The following is a 17,409-nucleotide window of genomic DNA, read 5'->3' as shown; positions in this document are numbered from 1 at the left end:
CGCTCTACGGAAACGCATGAGGTCATGATCTGCAATTAATGTATTAGTCACACGAAATAGCAATTACAATGGTAAAAGCTGACAATAGATATGGTGGCCGGGCATCCCACAGGAATGTTGTTCAGCTACATGCTTTATGTGATGTTGACCTATACCCTGGAGATCTCAGCTGTCCACAGAGGAGCAGAAGGGATTAGAGGAATTATTTAGAGGTACCACCATCCAATTAGGAGGGTCCCAGTTTTATCGTAACTGAAAAGTCTAGCACGTTTCACTGCCATGCTGAATAAACATGGCCAACACAAAAGAAGATGAATAACAAAATGATAGCGGTAGAAGCAATAAGGGATCATGGAATGGCATATATGTGTCATGGGCTGGTACACAAATACATGGAAATCTAATCTATTCAATATATTAGTAGCTACTAGATGCACACGGATCTAGGAATTTAATAAAACCTTTCAAACCCAAGCTTGAAGCCTCAGGTATTCAGGGATAGACATCTAGTAATGATTCTGCAACTCATTACTGAATCCCTAAGTAACTTAGGTGAAAATGTCAAGTATGAACAGACATAACTGACAGATTAATCTTTCTTAAGCCATGGCATTACTGCTAGGGGATCTTGCTATTGCATTGTGAAGCCCACTTTCCACAAAATGTAAGTACGGTGGGGAAATTCTCCCTGCAACAGGAAATAAGCATTTTTCAGTAATGTTCTGCTATGTTTATCTGATCTCTACTATAAAGATGGCCATAGATGTATCAAATCTCAGCCGGTTCAGCAGGGACCGGCTGAAATTCAATATATCTATGGGCAGCCTGATGGGTTTTTTTCATGCGATCAATGCCAAAGGTTATAGCCACCAGCAGTGATAATTGTGTTATACTAGCAGGTTAGGCTTCCCGCTGGCAGAACACAATAGCACTGCGGGAGGGATTCCCCCATCAACACTGACTTTGTTGATGGGGGAGCAGAGCGATTTTCTTTCTTTCCACCCATGGTGGAAGGAAAGAAAATTGCATAATCTATGGGCTGCTTAACGTGGGTCATATACCGTGCAATCTAAACAGTCTTCTCTAGATCTACAAACAGAAATGTAGTATGAACGCCTACCTGACTAAATACAAATTGAGTAGATCTTTTAAGAAGGGCTTCAACTACATTCTGCCGTTCATGATATTGAATGGAGATTGCACATTCAGATTGCAAGGTGCAAGGCCAGCTCTAAGCTTTTCAAAGAAGAGCAAATTAAGACTTGCCCATCTTTAGTAGATAACTAAGTGCATCTACTAGGTGTGACCAGTGTGTCCAGATCCAATTGTCTATAGAAGGGGAGATTTGAAAAGGATGTTACAAGAGATATTCTTATACTTTAAGACTGGAAATGTGCGTGCCATGCGTAGACATGTAAACGCTGAAAATTTTTGCTTCGGATGAATTTTGTTCATTGAAGAATTTCATTTTTTCATATTCATTATGTTGAATCAATTTGCTTTTGGAATTCATTATCTTCAGCAAGTATTCTGTATATTCATTGGTCCGGGTGGATTCGCAAAAAAAATTGAAGTTTTTCTGGAAAATTGCTATATATTCAGTATATTATTAAATCGGACGGATATTTTTGGATGCTAGTCTAAATACACTAAGAAAAATTACATGAGCTTATTGGACAATATTGGCTAGCGCCATGTGCGTCCGAATTAAAGAATAGAAAAAAATTTGGATCCATTCATTATCTGAATCTGAATTATTGAACAAATTCGAAAGTTGAGTTAATTTCCCCATGGCCTCAAACTACTATCGCATCATCTGGATGAATTTTCTTTCTCTGCCACGTTAATCCAAAGGCTGAGTCAGTACATCTAGAACTGGTGGCTAGAACAGTAGGGCAAACTATCAAACCTATACTTCTACTGCTTGTTTTTAGGTTTTTGAGTTGGGGTGAGAAAGCTTTCAGCAAATTTCCCAGCACTAACAATGCACAAATTGATAAGGGACTGTAAAGGATTCTGCAAGATTGCATTGGTAAGCAGAAACATTTGTTTCACACATTACAATACACAGTACTGTACTGTACTGAGAGTGAACAACATGGTTTGTGGGTGGCCTTAGGCCTATGTTAGCAATGCAGAAATTCCTCACCACCACCTTTTTTTTTTTTTTTCTCAATAAAGTTCTATTGATATTTTAATATAAATAACAAAACAGATATATATGTATTTCCACCAAAACGGGAGCTTTTATAATTTTTAGGCAGAGCTATGTGGTAGAAGCATGGAATTGAATGTCCCAGAACAGCAAAAGTAAACAAAGTTTCAAACAATAAGTCCCAAAGTCAAGGAAACAGGAGTGGAGGTTTATAATTCTGTGCTATTAGTAAGGCTATGTTATTTTGTGGACTGTATTCAGCAGGTCTTTACGTATTTATTGTTGTTAGTGGTTAAGTCAAAATGTAAAAAATCATATTATATGGTCTAGGAGCATCTCCAAGAAAGATTTAAAGGGTGCTGAGTTTTTGAAGTGTAGCCAGTTTGCCCAAATTATGTAATACAATTCATAGTCAGCATGTTTGTGTTCAAAGTTAAAATGTTTGAGTAGGTAGTTGTTAAATCTATGCCTAAGTAATTAAAGGTTTCATCTAGCCAGGTGAATGGAAATTGTAATTGTAACTGGGCAGCCTTAGTAAGACTTACCCCTATGTTTAAAATTTCAGATTTTGGTAAGTTGATTTTAAAATTTGAGAGTTGGTTGAATATGTGGATTGAGTTCTCCTCAAATCCAGGAGCTCCAGTTGATGCAAAGTGTGTTTGACCCTGTTCAGCTCAGAGAAGATGCATGAGGAATGGCCATTGTATATACAGTTGTGGCCAAAATTATTCAACCCCCAATGCTGTAAAGGGGTTTAGGGACTATAGTGTACATTTGGAATTGTATTCAGAATCAAATCCTACAAGGACGTTGTAACTACCCAAATGCAACTAAAATGACATCAATTGTTTATGTAATACAGTAGTAAATGGTTCTTATGTGGTTTCTTCATTGCCACAATTATTCAACCCCTTAAAGACTACCACTCTGAAGAACAGAGGTTCATACAGGTGCTTTCCATCAGGTATTGAAAACACCTGTGGATGTCACCGAGCAGCAATCAAGCATAATAAGCACCAATTAGGCAGCTTTAAAATGACTGTGATACTCAGCTCCTTCTAGACATTTACTGGTGTGGTTACAAACATGGTGAAGGCAAGAGAATGGTCCAGGAAGACAAGAGAAGAGGTGATTTCTCTTCACAGGAAGGGCAATGGCTATAAGAAGATTGCAAAGATGTTAAACATACCAAGAGACACCTTAGGAAGCATCATTCGCAAATTCAAGGCAAAGGGCACTGTTGAAACGCTACCTGGTCGTGGCAGAAAGAAGATGCTGACTTCGACTGCTGTGCGCTACCTGAAGCGTAGAGTGGAGAGAAGTCCCCGTGTGACTGCTGAGGAACTGAGAAAAGATTTGTCAGATGTGGGTACAGAAGTTTCAGCCCAGACAATAAGACGCACACTGCGTAATGAAGGCCTCCGTGCCAGAACTCCCAGGCGTACCCCCTTGCTGTCTCCAAAGAATAAGAAGAGTCGACTGCAGTATGCCAAAAGCCATGTGGACAAACCACAAAAGTTGTGGGATAGTGTTCTGTGGACTGATGAAACAAAATTAGAACTGTTTGGGCCCATGGATCAACGCTATGTTTGGAGGAGGAAGAACAAGGCCTATGATGAAAAGAACACCTTGCCTACTGTGAAGCATGGTGGAGGGTCAATCATGCTTTGGGGCTGTTTTGCTTCTGCAGGTACAGGGAAGCTTCAGCGTGTGCAAGGTACCATGAATTCTCTTCAGTACCAGGAGATATTGGATGGAAACGTGATGCAGTCCGTCACACACCTGAGGCTTGGGAGACGTTGGACCTTTCAACAGGACAATGATCCCAAGCATACCTCCAAGTCCACTAGAGCATGGTTGCAGAGGAAAGGCTGGAACATTTTGGAGTGGCCATCGCAGTCACCAGACTTAAATCCGATTGAGAACCTCTGGTGGGACTTAAAGAAAGCAGTTGCAGTGCGCAAGCCTAAGAATGTGACTGAACTGGAGGCCTTTGCCCATGAAGAATGGGCGAAGATACCCGTAGATCGCTGCAAGACACTTGTGTCAAGCTATGCTTCACGTTTAAAAGCTGTTATAACTGTAAAAGGATGCTGTACTAAGTACTAAGATTGAATGTCACTTGGGGGTTGAATAAAACTGATAATGCTGTGAGCACAGAAAAGACATTTGTGGTTATTTCATTATAACTGTTATGTTATATTTGTCTGACCTACAAGTGCCTCTTTAATGTAAATGTAAGCAAGATGACTGAATGATCAAAAGCAATGTCAAACTGGCCAAAACACTCAATTTCAGTGGGGGTTGAATAATTTTGGCCACAACTGTATCTATAAGAGAGTTTAGGCATATTTTAAAGCCATTTGCCAGTATGATGAGGCTTTTAGAGAACCTTTTGGAGCTTATTAAAGTGGAACTTCATTTAGATTAACTCTCTCTAGTCTGGTTTGCTCCCTCTCACCAGCCTTTAGCTAAGTTACAGGATTTTTTTTTCGGGGGTGGGGTGGGGAGAGGGTGAAATATTTGCCTCCTGAATACTTAAAATCTTACCTCTGATGTGATTAATTTCCTGAAAAAAATGCAAACCTCTTAGTTGGAGAGGCCATGTCTCTAACTTTATAAGAGATACAGTAATCTTATGTGACGCTTACTGTATGTGAGTGAACATTACAGAGTAATATGAATAGGACATTGAGAAGCAACTAGATTTTAACACAGAGATGGGCAGGTGAAAGGAAATGGAGGTGGGACAGTATGGCTCTGCTAGGGGGCCAAAAGAACCACACTGTGGTTGTGGTGGTCACTCTATAGTGAAAAAAAATCCATTTGGGGGTTGTAGGACAGCCATGAAAGGGTTAAGAGGCTATGGCCTGCTGAAGGCCCAGGTCAGTGTCCAAAAGATGTTTAGCTAAGCATGGTCTGGAAATGCCAGGAATCTTTAGTGAAGCAAAAGCAGACAGGGGTGTAGAGGCATTGAAATAGCATTGTCTCTCATGAGGAGATCCAAGTGACATAGCTGTAGCAACATGGAGACCTGCCTGCCAGTATAAGGAAAGGGTACAAGGTTTACCACATTTTATATGTAACTGCAAAAATGAACTGTGAAGGTGGAGTGGGAAAGCTATTGGGGAGGTAGTGGGGACACAGTGGAAGGTATAAGAGCATAAACATAGTCTAAGAGAGGGTCAGGTCCAAGCACCATCTTGTCACTAGAATATACGTCCACATTGAAAGATTTCCAATCTATTTCTGTTCCTGTGGAATTTTCCTCACAATTGTCTCCATGACCAAGAGAGGTTGAATCTCCCTATTTGGAACATAGAGAGCAATAAAGCATGATGGGTTTCTAATACATCAGTACTCTAACCAAAACCAATTAAAAAAATCAAAACTGGCTTTAGATACACTTTCAAATCTTTATTGGGATTAAAATGCACTTTGTGGCCACTCATCTAAAATGAATAAATGTGCTTATGAATTTGAAATGACAATTACCTGGTATGTCCAGATCACCTACTGTATATGGCATATACATAGATGTACAGTTATGTTCAAAATAATAACAGTGTGTTAAAAAAAGTGAATAAAGCTCAAAATCCTTCTAGCTTTTATTTCCATACACACAAATGCATTGGGAACACTACACATTCTATTCCAAATCAAAACATGAAGAAAAATATATCAAATTTGTGTTGTTCCGCTAAAAAAATTGAAGAAAAGTGAATATTAGAATATTAAATAGCAGTGTTTGTATTCTTCTTTACAAACTCAAACATTCACTATATAAACTGAAAAATGTTTGAAGATTTTGCTTTCCTTTGAATCACTTAATTCATGTTTAGTTGTATAAGCACTGTTTCTGAGAACTGCTGTACATCTGTGTTGCATGGAGTCAACCAACTTCTGGCACCTGTGAACAGGTATTCCAGCCCAGGATGATTGGACTACATTCCACAGTTCTTCTCTATTTCTTGGTTTTGCCTCAGAAATTGCATTTTTGATGTCACCCCACAAGTTTTCTATTGGATTAAGATCTGGGGATTGGGCTGGCCACTCCATAACGTCAATCTTGTTGGTCTGGAACCAAGATGTTGCACATTTACTGGTGTGTTTGGGGTCGTTGTCTTGTTGGAACACCCATTTCAAGGGCTTTTCCTCTTCAGCATAAGGCAGCATGACCTCTTCAAGTATTCTGATGTATTCAAACTGATCCATGATCCCTGGTATGCGATAAATAGGCCCAACACCGTAGTATGAGAAACATCCCCATATCATGATGCTTGCACAACCATGCTTCACTGTCTTCACAGTGTACTGTGGCTTGAATTTAGTGTTTGGGGGTCATCTGACAACAGTGGGTCTTTGCGGGGGCTTCTTGCAGATAGCTTGGCTTCACATAGGCGTCTTCTAATTGTAACAGTACTCACAGGGAACTTTAGACCTTCTTTGATCTTCCTGGAGCTGATTTTTGGCTGAGTCCTTGCCATTTTGGCTATTCTTCTATCCATTCGAATGGTAGTTTTTCGCTTTCTTCTATGTTTTTCAGGTTTTGGTTGCCATTTTAAAGCATTTGTGATCATTTTAGCTGAGCAGCCTATCATTTTCTGCACCACTTTATACGTTTTCCCCTCTCCAATCAACTTTTTAATCAAGGTACGCTGTTCTTCTGAACAATGTCTGGAACGACCCATTTTCCTCAGAATTTCAGAGAGAAATGCACTGTAACCAGCATGTACAACTTTTGCTGCCTTCCTTCCTTAAATAAGGGCAATAATTGCCACCTGTTTTTCAAAGAATTAATGACCTCACTAATAGAACTCCACACTGCTATTATTTTGAACATGCCCCTTTCAATTAGTGATTCAATTACACAGAATCAGCAGCATGCATGTAATGACTGTTGGGTCTGTTGGATTTCTATTACTCTACTACACCTGCTAGTAAATTATTTGCTATGTAGAAATATCTTTTCTACCAAAAACAGTGATTGATCAGGTTAGTGATGTCTGACTGCTATTATTTTGAACACAACTGTATATGGGAGTAAGTAGTCACACATGGACTAGCCAATCAAACGAACTGTTGTTTCCAACATTGCAGTCTCTCTTTTAAAGTCAGCCTGTCATGAGAGAATTATGAAAGCTGCAATTACTAAATTCTCATTTTGAGTATGTTAGCTCCCTGACTGTCATGTTGCTGCTTTTGGCTTTAGAACTTCCAGAGTAACTGAACTGGAACATATATAAAGATATCTAAAAATATACAATATTAGACATATAAAAAGAATACAGATTTCTGAAAATCATTTACAACATTTTACAACATTTTTGTTCCAGGTTTGTGACTTAGATAGAATTATGTTTAGCACAGCCAGGCAACTAGCAACCCTCCAAGAGAACCTGCTTCATGAACTATGACATTAGGATTAGCTATTAGTCCTACAATGAGCCTAAATATGTCTTAGCATTTAAGAAGGACAGCAGTGGCAGTCTCTGTACTTCTATGAAAGATGTACATTAACACAACCTTATGAACAAGGTAGCTGAAGGCGGTCAAATCACATATTTATGACTGATTGTCCTCAGAGGTCTACTAGCACCATAAATGTAATAGTCAAGTGATGAAATTTTAGTTTCTAACATATCTCTTCCTGTGAATACGCATTAGAAAGGTATGTATATAATGATGTTACAAGCAGTATAAAATCTAGATGCTAAAATTCCACCCTAAGTCCACCCTATCTTCTTTTTTCAAAAATGTATTTTTATACAGTCTATCATTTTCATTTGCATCAGCATACCCAGGAGCTTTTGAAAATCTGTAGGCCTGGGAATGGGGATGGATCAGAGGGCAGAGCAAGTGGCGGAGATAACCATAGCACCCTACAAATGCCATGCTGAATGATGAGTGTGGCCAAATGTTATTGTGCAATAATAAAACGTAAACTGAATTATGATCTGTGACAGCTGTGTTCAGTGTATGACTGGGAAAGTTGAACATACTGATTTGGGGTCTATACTGCTTCCAAACGGAGGGCAGCAGAAGGACAAGATGAAGAAGGGACCTCACTTACCCTGTTGATCAACTGGGCCCTTCAGTAGTGGGACTGTACCCCTATAAGCATGCTTAACTATTTAAAGAGAAAATCCAGACAAAAAATCCAAATCTGTGGATTTTAATTTAATAATTTGCTAGTATAACTCTCTTCACCCCTGAAAAATTTTGAAAATAGTACATACCCATTTGGGTGACTGCAGACAAAAAAATGCCAAAAATTCTCTTTAATCCATCTAACTTGCTTGGACAATAAATGAGCAGTAGCAGTATAGCACACTGATGGGGACCTCTTTTTTCTTTCTCTTCCTCAGTCGTCAGTATCCCCCATGGCCCTGTTTGAAAATCCTCTGCTGTCCCAACCCATCCAGGCACTTGCACTCTGTTTGCGCACCTCAGCCCTTATGCTTCACTCCTCCCTCTTCTTCTAACCTTCCTGTTCCTCTTTCCATGCGCAGTATGACCCACGTGACTTATGCAGGGGGCCAGACCAGTGATATTACAATACAAACTGGAAACCCAGTAAACAATCAAAAAATAAGGTATTGCTGGATGATATCTTGTAAGTTCCCACCTATGTACATCAGTCCATTTTTATTAAAACATACAGTATAAAGTGAACACATTAAAGCACAATGTGTAAAATAAACAGTACTAGAACTACTACCAATGGATCAGCCTCATTGACTGTTGGTATTAGCCCAAGACACTTTAGCTGTACTCTTGCAGTAAATATACACATATATACAACAGTGGAAAACTCTTTAATATGGAGCATGTGAACTGGTGCCTCCAGAAATCATATATCATAAGGAATGACCTTGTTTTTGGTAAGAGTAATTCTATGAAAAAGCGCTCTTCCATGGAAAAAATAACTACATGTCAATCTGCTATATGAATTGGTGTTGATGGTGAAGAAAATTATCTGTCAGACTATGATTATTTCAAATACAAACAGCCAGTTTGTAAATATCAACCCTGTGCTATTTATTTACTGGCAAGCCAATGGTTTAATAACCTAAGGGTTATTTTAAATCTACACTTGAAAGTATCTTAAAAAAAAAGGATTTGTGAGAGGTCCAAATTGGCTGCCATTGCCTTAGGCTTATGCAATCATGGGTCAGTCAAAATATTATCATTTATGGCCTTTTTGAGAGACATGTCACCTTTACTTTGAGATACAAGACGGCCTCCTTTTTAAAGATATATCTTCTCAGTTCTATTATAAATGTGCTGCCAGACTCCACTGATTTTGCGGTTTGTCATTTTATAGGCATGCCTCTATTCATAAAATAGAACAACTTTTCAAAAACCCTCATACATTAATAGGTGCTTACCCAACTATACAAGGTGTCAGAGATGTAGCCATATGGTTGTCGTACTGAAAAGGAGCATCTAGTGTTTTTAAGGAAGCAATTGCTGTAGTACCCTGACAGAAACAGTATGTAGGAGCAGGATAATATATATATATATATATATATATATATATATATATATATATATAAAATATATAATTTTTTTTTTTTTTTTTTTAGATATGATATATAAACAAATGTTTGTGGACAGCTGACCATCACACCTACAGTATATGAACTTGTTATGCTGACCATACACTATTGAGATATACCATCAACTATGTAGTACAAGACATCACAAGACTTTTTTTTGTGTTCTCATTTATGTAGTCCAAGAGTCTTATTTGATACTAATTTAAAGAATTGTTTAGGTTTTGGTAAAGCCAAAGATGATTGTACAGAAAGTGTACAATTAGATTATATGGTGCATGGCCAGCTTTTCCCCGTCTCATTTTAAAGAGAACGAGAGTTGTGACTTCCAAATCACAACAATTTGGGGAAGCCCTTTTATGTTTCAGCATGACTGTGCTTTTAACCACATTGCCAGGTCTATAAAAACATAGTTTGATGAGTTTGGTATAGAGGAACTTGAGTTGTCTGCACAAAGCCCTGACCTGAACGCTATTGAACGTCTATGGAATAAATTATAACCTTCTTCTCTTCCAACTTCTGAAAAGCTTTCTCTGATGACTGGAGGGTGTTATAGCCACAAAGAGGGAGTCAACTTCATATTAACTTTATCGCTCACCCCCCAAATGGCCTACGGTCCCAAGGCTTTTTCCAGATTAGTGCAGAGGCAGCCAGGCACACAGTGACAGTCACTCCAATTGGCTCAGTGAACAGTCTAGGGTTATTCTTTTTTTTTTTTTTGGGGGGGAGTAACTTGGATAGGGATGGGTTGATTGACTCCAGAGCTATGTACAAACATGAGGATATGCTTACTATAGCTGTACTTCAGGAAAAAAATTTATTCTGCCAAACTCAGAACAAAATCCTCTTGGGAGAGAGTAGTGGAAGCCAGAGGTATGTAACCCTCAGGAGAGGAACTAGCTGACTTTCAGGTTAAAGAACAGTTCTCCCACAAAAACACTGAAGAGGCTGCCAGTATGAATCTCTCCGGAGATAAACTGTTTATCCCAGGCTTAGCATCCAGTATTTCACAGACTAGAGGGGACTGTTCGGTATGTACCCCTCAGGAGAGGAACTACATAGAAAAACAATCCCAAAAGTGCACAGTCACAAAAAAAGAAAATCCCAGGTCAGATCAGTACTTCCAATGTCTTATGGGTAACTGGACGCCTTCTTCCAATACCGGCAGAACATATTCCAGTGAGAGAAAGGTTAACAATCAATTTAACAGCAGCTCTTCTGGTAGGATTCTGAAGCAGAGATCAAAGTAACTCCAAAGATGGACTCAAATATAGGTCCCCCCAGCAAGCCCTAGCTGAAACTTTAATGAGCAGTGACTTAAGGTGAGGGGTAGCTATCCCCAACTTGAACAGGTGGAATCCCTTGGTAGGAAAACAACGCTGTTCTGCAATTCATACTATTTATACACCTTCCCAGCCACCATCTTGGCCATCTCTCCCAGGAATTGGCTGAAACAGTATACATATTCATGTTGTCCATTTGCCTTGCTCCACACCTACTGTATATTCCAGAGGAGGCAAAAACTAAATTTACCTAACAACCTACCAACCTATCTAGGAGGGTGCTACATTTATGGTTTTGATATAGGATACCCAACAATCCCAAGTTTATTCATAAGGTGTTGAAAAACTGTTGGTCATATGATGCATAATCCAGTTTTCATTTTACTTTTTTATAGGCATCTTGTTATCAGTCAGTATAAAACAATGAATGCCAGTATTTGACTAGTTTCTGTGGGGCATTAAAGCTTCATGAGACTATTCTTCCCAGAGATACTTTCACAAACCAGGATCATTGCCATTAACTGGCTCAGTACTACTGGCAATATCTTAACTGCTAGAATTATTTAGATGTTTATTACTCGCAGTCATCCATCCCCCAAATAGGCAAAACATGCCTATGTGCCTGTATGTTTTTCCTTTTATCTCTTAATGATTCAAAAGTTTAAAGGAGGCTTAGATGAATATTTAAAGCGTAATTAAACCTAAAAAAAAAATCATAACATTGTAGCTCATTTCAGCAGTGTCATTCTTTCTTTCCTTTTTAAGTGTTCTTGCATGGCAAGACCACTTACTGTTATCTCACATATATATTCTTATTATTATAGCCAAATTTACCACCCTAACTCCTCCCACAGTTTTTACACTACATACACAGTAATATACCGAAACGTGCGGATTGTTCCCGATTGGTGTGCTATTACTTTGTGGAACGAAATATCGGCGTTTTTGTGGTGAACTTGGTCCCATAGGAATGAATGTAGACTACTGATGGAGGCAAGAACACTTCACACAATTTCCCCAGAAATTGTAGCTTTTCTAGTTTTTCTGTTTTTTCACCCAGTGATTCTGCCAGTTTCTGGTCTTCTGGTCCAAGGTTGATCACACTTCCTAAACAGTAATAGTGTTGTCACCCTAGGGTGTGCACTCCCCTGTGGACTCCAAGTTGATGTACTGATATAAAGGATGCCAGCACTTTAGCTGGTAATCTACAGGAAACCAAGTGTGTCATGGGAATCCAACATCATTGACTTCTTTAGGAGGAACATGCACCCACATGGGTGCAGAAATCAAAAGCAGCTGAGGGGAGCAAGAAAAAAGATAAATATTTACAAATGAGAAAAATTAGGTTAGGATTTAATGGAGAAGTATGATCAAAGCTATTTTGGCCATACTTCTATAGATTACAGGAGTGCACTTAGTTCTGCACTCCTGTGACCCAGATTTGGCCAACAGTGAACTAGATTGTAAGCTCCAAGGAGCAGGGCCCTCCTATCCCTCTTGTATTGAACTGTATTGTTGCTGTATTGTCTCCCGTTATATTGTAAAGCACTGAGCAAACTGTTGGCACTATATAAATCCTGTATAATAATAATAATAAAGTCTACTGTCAGCTAAAGTCACAGAGCTGGTCCAGGCTCTACAGGGATCACAACAATAATGTGGAGATCCTCCCAGATGCCTGACTGGCAGTTGGCTCACCCTCCCAGAGCACCTCTAAGAGCCTGAGCCAGCTGTTCACGCACCCTCCACAGTGCAGAACTCCAGTGAGTTCTGGAGGGGCAGAGTGGAACCAAGAACTGAGTGATCAGCGGTCTTTGCTCAGTTCTTAGTGTAAAGGTAACGGTAGACAGACGCAGTATCAGAGCAATGCTGCATCTACATAGGTGAGTATGATTGTTTATTTTTTTCGAATCCAATGCTTCTCTGTAAATTAAGCTTTGTACTGAACTCAACCATTTTTTTAATTTTGCACAGAATGAGGAAGGGTCAGGACCTCTGTTGGGTTCACATCCTGTGTGTTTCTATTCAGGAGACTGTTCAGTCAGGTTTTAAATGCTCACTATGTTTCTGTTCTGGAACATCCATCAAGGATGACCTGGCTCACTTGTTGGTCTGACATCCATCACATGGACAGGGAAAAAACTCCTTTTCAGTTATCGTGATGGCATTTCTAAACCTGTATATATCCAAGTAAGAGAGATTTCCACCTGTTTCCTGCTCAGACAATGGTCAGATAAACCTAAAGTAGGGAGAATTTCCCTTATGTCCTGTTCGATGAATATTCTACCAAATGGAAACCTATGCAGCAATAAAAAGTTGAAAGAGGTTTTGCCCCTGCAGGGTAACCCAAAAAAATATAAGTTTTGGCTGTATTTTATGGCTTCTTTGTTTTAAAGCAAGAAGTAGGCTTGTGATGGGATAGAAGGGAAAAAACAAAAATCACTCCATGCCAGACACCAAATACAGGTGAAACTCAAAAAATTTGAATATCGTGCAAAAGTTAATTTATTTCAGTAATGCAACTTAAAAGGTGAAACTAATATATGAGATAGACTCATTACATGCAAAGCAAGATAGTTCAAGCTGTGATTTGTCATAATTGTGATGATTATGGCTTACAGCTCATGAAAACCCCAAAGCCACAATCTCAGAAAATTAGAAAATTGTGAAAAGGTGCAATATTCTGGGCTCAAAGTGTCCCACTCTAATCAGCTAATTAAGCCATAACACTTGCAAAGGGTTCCTGAGCCTTTGAATGGTCTCCCAGTCTGGTTCAGTAGGAATCACAATCATGGGAAAGACTGCTGACCTTACAGTTGTGCAGAAAACCATCATTGACACCCTCCATAAGGAGGGAAAGCTTCAAAAGGTAATTGCAAAAGAAGTTGGATGTTCCCAAAGTGCTGTATCAAAGCACATTAATAGAAAGTTATGTGGAAGGGAAAAGTGTGGAAGAAAGGTGTACAAGCAGCAGGGATGACTGCAGCCTGGAGAGGATTGGCAGGAAAAGGACATTCAAAAGTGTTGGGGACTTTCACAAAGAGTGGACTGAGGCTGGAGTCAGTGCATCAAGAGCCACCACACACAGACGGATCCTGGACATGGGCTTCAAATGTCATATTCCTCTTGTCAAGCCGCTCCTGAACAACAAACAACGTCAGAAGCGTCTTACCTGGGCTAAAGAAAAACAGACCTGGCCTGTTGCTCAGTGGTCCAAAGTCCTCTTTTCTGATGAGAGCAACGTTTGCATCTCATTTGGAAACCAAGGACCCAGAGTATGGAGGAAGAATGGAGAGGCACACACTGCAAGATGCTTGAAGTCCAGTGTGAAGTTTCCACAATCTGTGTTGATTTTGGGAGCCATGTCATCTGTTGGTGTTGGTCCACTGTGCTTCATTAAGTCCAGGGTCAACGCAGCCATCTACCAGGAGATTTTGGAGCTCTTCATACTTCCTTCCACAGATGAGCTTTATGGGGATGCTGACTTAATTTTCTAGCAGGACTTGGCACCTGCCCACACTGCCAAAAGCACCAAAACCTGGTTCAATGACTGTGGGATTACTGTGCTTGATTGGCCAGCAAACTCGCCTGACTTGAACCCCATAGAGAATCTATGAGGCATTGCCAAAAGAAAGATGAGACATGAGACCGAACAATGCAGAAGAGCTGAAGGCCGCTATTGAAGCATCCTGGTCTTCCATAACACCTCAGCAGTGCCACAGGCTGATATCTTCCATGCCACGCCACATTGAGGCAGTAATTGCTGCAAAAGGGGCCCAAACCAAGTACTGAGTACATATGCATGCTTATACTTTTCAGAGGTTCAATATTGTTCTATGTACAATCCTTGTTTTATTGATTGTATGTAATATTCTAATTTTCTGAGATTGTGGATTTGGGGTTTTCATGAGCTGTAAGCCATAATCATCACAATTATGACAAATCACGGCTTGAACTATCTTGCTTTGCATGTAATGAGTCTATCTCATATATTAGTTTCACCTTTTAAGTTGCATTACTGAAATAAATTAACTTTTGCACTATATTCTTTTTTTTTTAGTTTCACCTGTATATTGGTTGCTTAATAGCAAATCTTTCGCTGGGTTGAGTGGTTCTGCATAGCACATTTGCTATTCTTGTAGAATGTGCCTTTCGGCTGTGCAGAATCCTATCCTGCTCTTGTTTTTCATGTTGCATTCTGCAGCAATGAGTTATAAAGCAACCACAAGAATTGATTTTTTTTTTATCATAAGACCTGAGAGACATGTGGGTCATACAATCTTCCACAATGATAATTCTGCTTTGTCCTTTTTGCATGTCATTATTTCTCACATCTCTATAGATTTCAAGGATGACACACTTTTTATGACACTGAGAATATGCTGCATAAGAGATCATGTGCTGTGCTTTTTTTTTAAGGTAGACCTATTTGCAGTAAAAAGGATCATTTACCGTCTCCTATATTATGACTTTTAAAGGGAATGTTCTCACTGACCTTCCAGCTTCTCCATAATATGAAGCAGAAATGGAAACTGGAAATCATAGATATTTTACAGTGCTCATTTTTAGCGGGTGAATTTCTTTTCTGAATCATGTTAATATTTAGCAATTAAAGTTGAACTGAACCTAGGCTATATGATAAAACTCACAGGAAGGCTTCAGAATCTATTAAGACATTTGAAAGCTTTTGACTACAAGTGCAATCCTTTCAGTTCTGCAATCTATTTAGCTGCTCTATGTTAGCTTTCATGTTGATCATGTTGATGTTGATGACAGCCTAGTTCCCACAAGCAAGCTCTTTGGTTTGTGAATTGGCAGTTACCCAGATTAAAATCACATGGAAGTGTTGTGTCGGCTTTTTTTTTCAGGATCAGGATAGCAGTCCAGGCAAAATCTTCGAGTTCCCAGAAAAAAACATATCCTTGCCTAAAGCAACATGACAAAAGAGGAAACACATGCAGACGTGGTAAGTTACAGCGCCTCTCAGTTGTTGTAGCCATTTCCTTCCATTCAATTAATCTACTTGACAATAGAGCTTGCACTCATGCCTTAGGTGAGACTTGCAAAATAGAGAATTTAGAAAATTGTTTCTCTGGCAGGTAAGAAATTAAATATTATATGCTCCCTTAACATAGCTGGGATCCCCAATTGACGTTTGATGAACCTCTTTTCTCCTCATCGTCTTACTGTAGTGTCATAGGAAAACATTTGATGGTTGTTCTTCAAAATCCAGATTTTGTTTTAACTGGCCACATATCTATAAAGACTTGCAAACATCCATCAACTGTTTCTGTGGCTTCCTGCCTAGAACCCAAGACTAAAATTGTCCAAATTCAGAGATTTTTCCGCTCAACTGCAGGTGGAAAAGAAAAAAAATCCAACAGATTCCTCTATATATGCTATATATAGATGGGTTAATCTCCCATTGTGGCTAGTGTATTTTGACAGTTGGCCCAACTAGCTGCCAAATGCCCAAAAAGTGCCTGCGTCTGATTGTATGCAGCCTATGTTCAGCTAGCAATTTTCAGCCCAGCTACTTCAATCTTTCAATTGAGGGAAGTTGGACAATCATTTGCCATATTTTTGGCTGGTTCATCTGGAAATTTGCTCTGTGTTTTTTCAGTTTTACTCTAGAGAAGGTTTTCTCAACCAGGGTTCCATGAAACCCTAGGGTTCCTCCTGCGGTTGCTAGGGGTTTGTGAGCAATGAGCAATTTCTGCCTCTCAGATAAGTTCTCACTGACACCATTGATGTTTTTTAGCTATCTGTAAGGGTAATTCTTCCCAACTTTACAAAAGTAAAGGGCATTCTCACTCACCAGCACACTAATGTATCATGAGTTGTACATATAGTAATCATTATTAAGGGTTCCCTGATACCGGAAAGGTATTTGAAGGGTTCCTCAGGGCTGAAAAAGGTTGAAAACTACTGCTGTAGACTAATAATAGTCAGTTGGATCAGGGTTTTGGTACCTTTTGAACCCTTCATTGCTGTTTGACTGCATAATTTTGACCACAGTCTGAGTCTGTGGGGATAAATTAAAAAATAAAACATAATTACATTCTTCATTCTCTAACTTAATATCTTGACTGCATTTCATCTATTGTTTTCAAGGTGATATTAACACAGTTTTTATCACGTTCTATAACTATTTCATATCATCTGCTAAAGTAATTATGTTTCAGAGATTTAATATGCACCATATAAAATATTTATTGTCCCTTTTGCAAGTTTACAAATGTCCTTGTTGTTTGAAGTTTCAGCCCATCATGACAGATTTTCTGTACATGTGTTTTTTTTAGTGGGGGGCGCATGCGCAGCCAGGGATGATGGCGGCCGCACTTTAAGTGAGCTCCGCTCATCCCGGCCAGCGAAGACTCACCCGACACTCGCCTCCGCTCCTCTTCCGCTG

At 39.3% G+C, this 17,409-nt stretch overlaps 1 long non-coding RNA gene across 1 annotated transcript in view; it reads left to right on the top strand.

Annotated features, from left to right (window-relative positions):
* Nucleotides 1-15,963, top strand: part of LOC149461395 (uncharacterized) — a 41,014-nt gene extending 25,051 nt beyond the window's left edge. The window contains exon 3 of the long non-coding RNA XR_016312876.1: nucleotides 15,866-15,963. This is a non-coding gene — a long non-coding RNA (uncharacterized LOC149461395). The remainder of the gene's footprint in view (nucleotides 1-15,865) is intronic.
* Nucleotides 15,964-17,409: the final 1,446 nt, after the last annotated feature.

The sequence above is a fragment of the Staurois parvus genome, unplaced genomic scaffold (assembly GCF_062004578.1).
Source record: "Staurois parvus isolate SC_StPar_1 unplaced genomic scaffold, SC_StPar_1.0 ptg000204l, whole genome shotgun sequence".
In the NCBI taxonomy this organism is placed as follows: Eukaryota; Metazoa; Chordata; class Amphibia; order Anura; family Ranidae; genus Staurois; species Staurois parvus.
The sequence above is the reverse complement of the archived record's forward strand: the minus strand, read 5'-3'. Positions and strand labels throughout refer to the sequence as shown.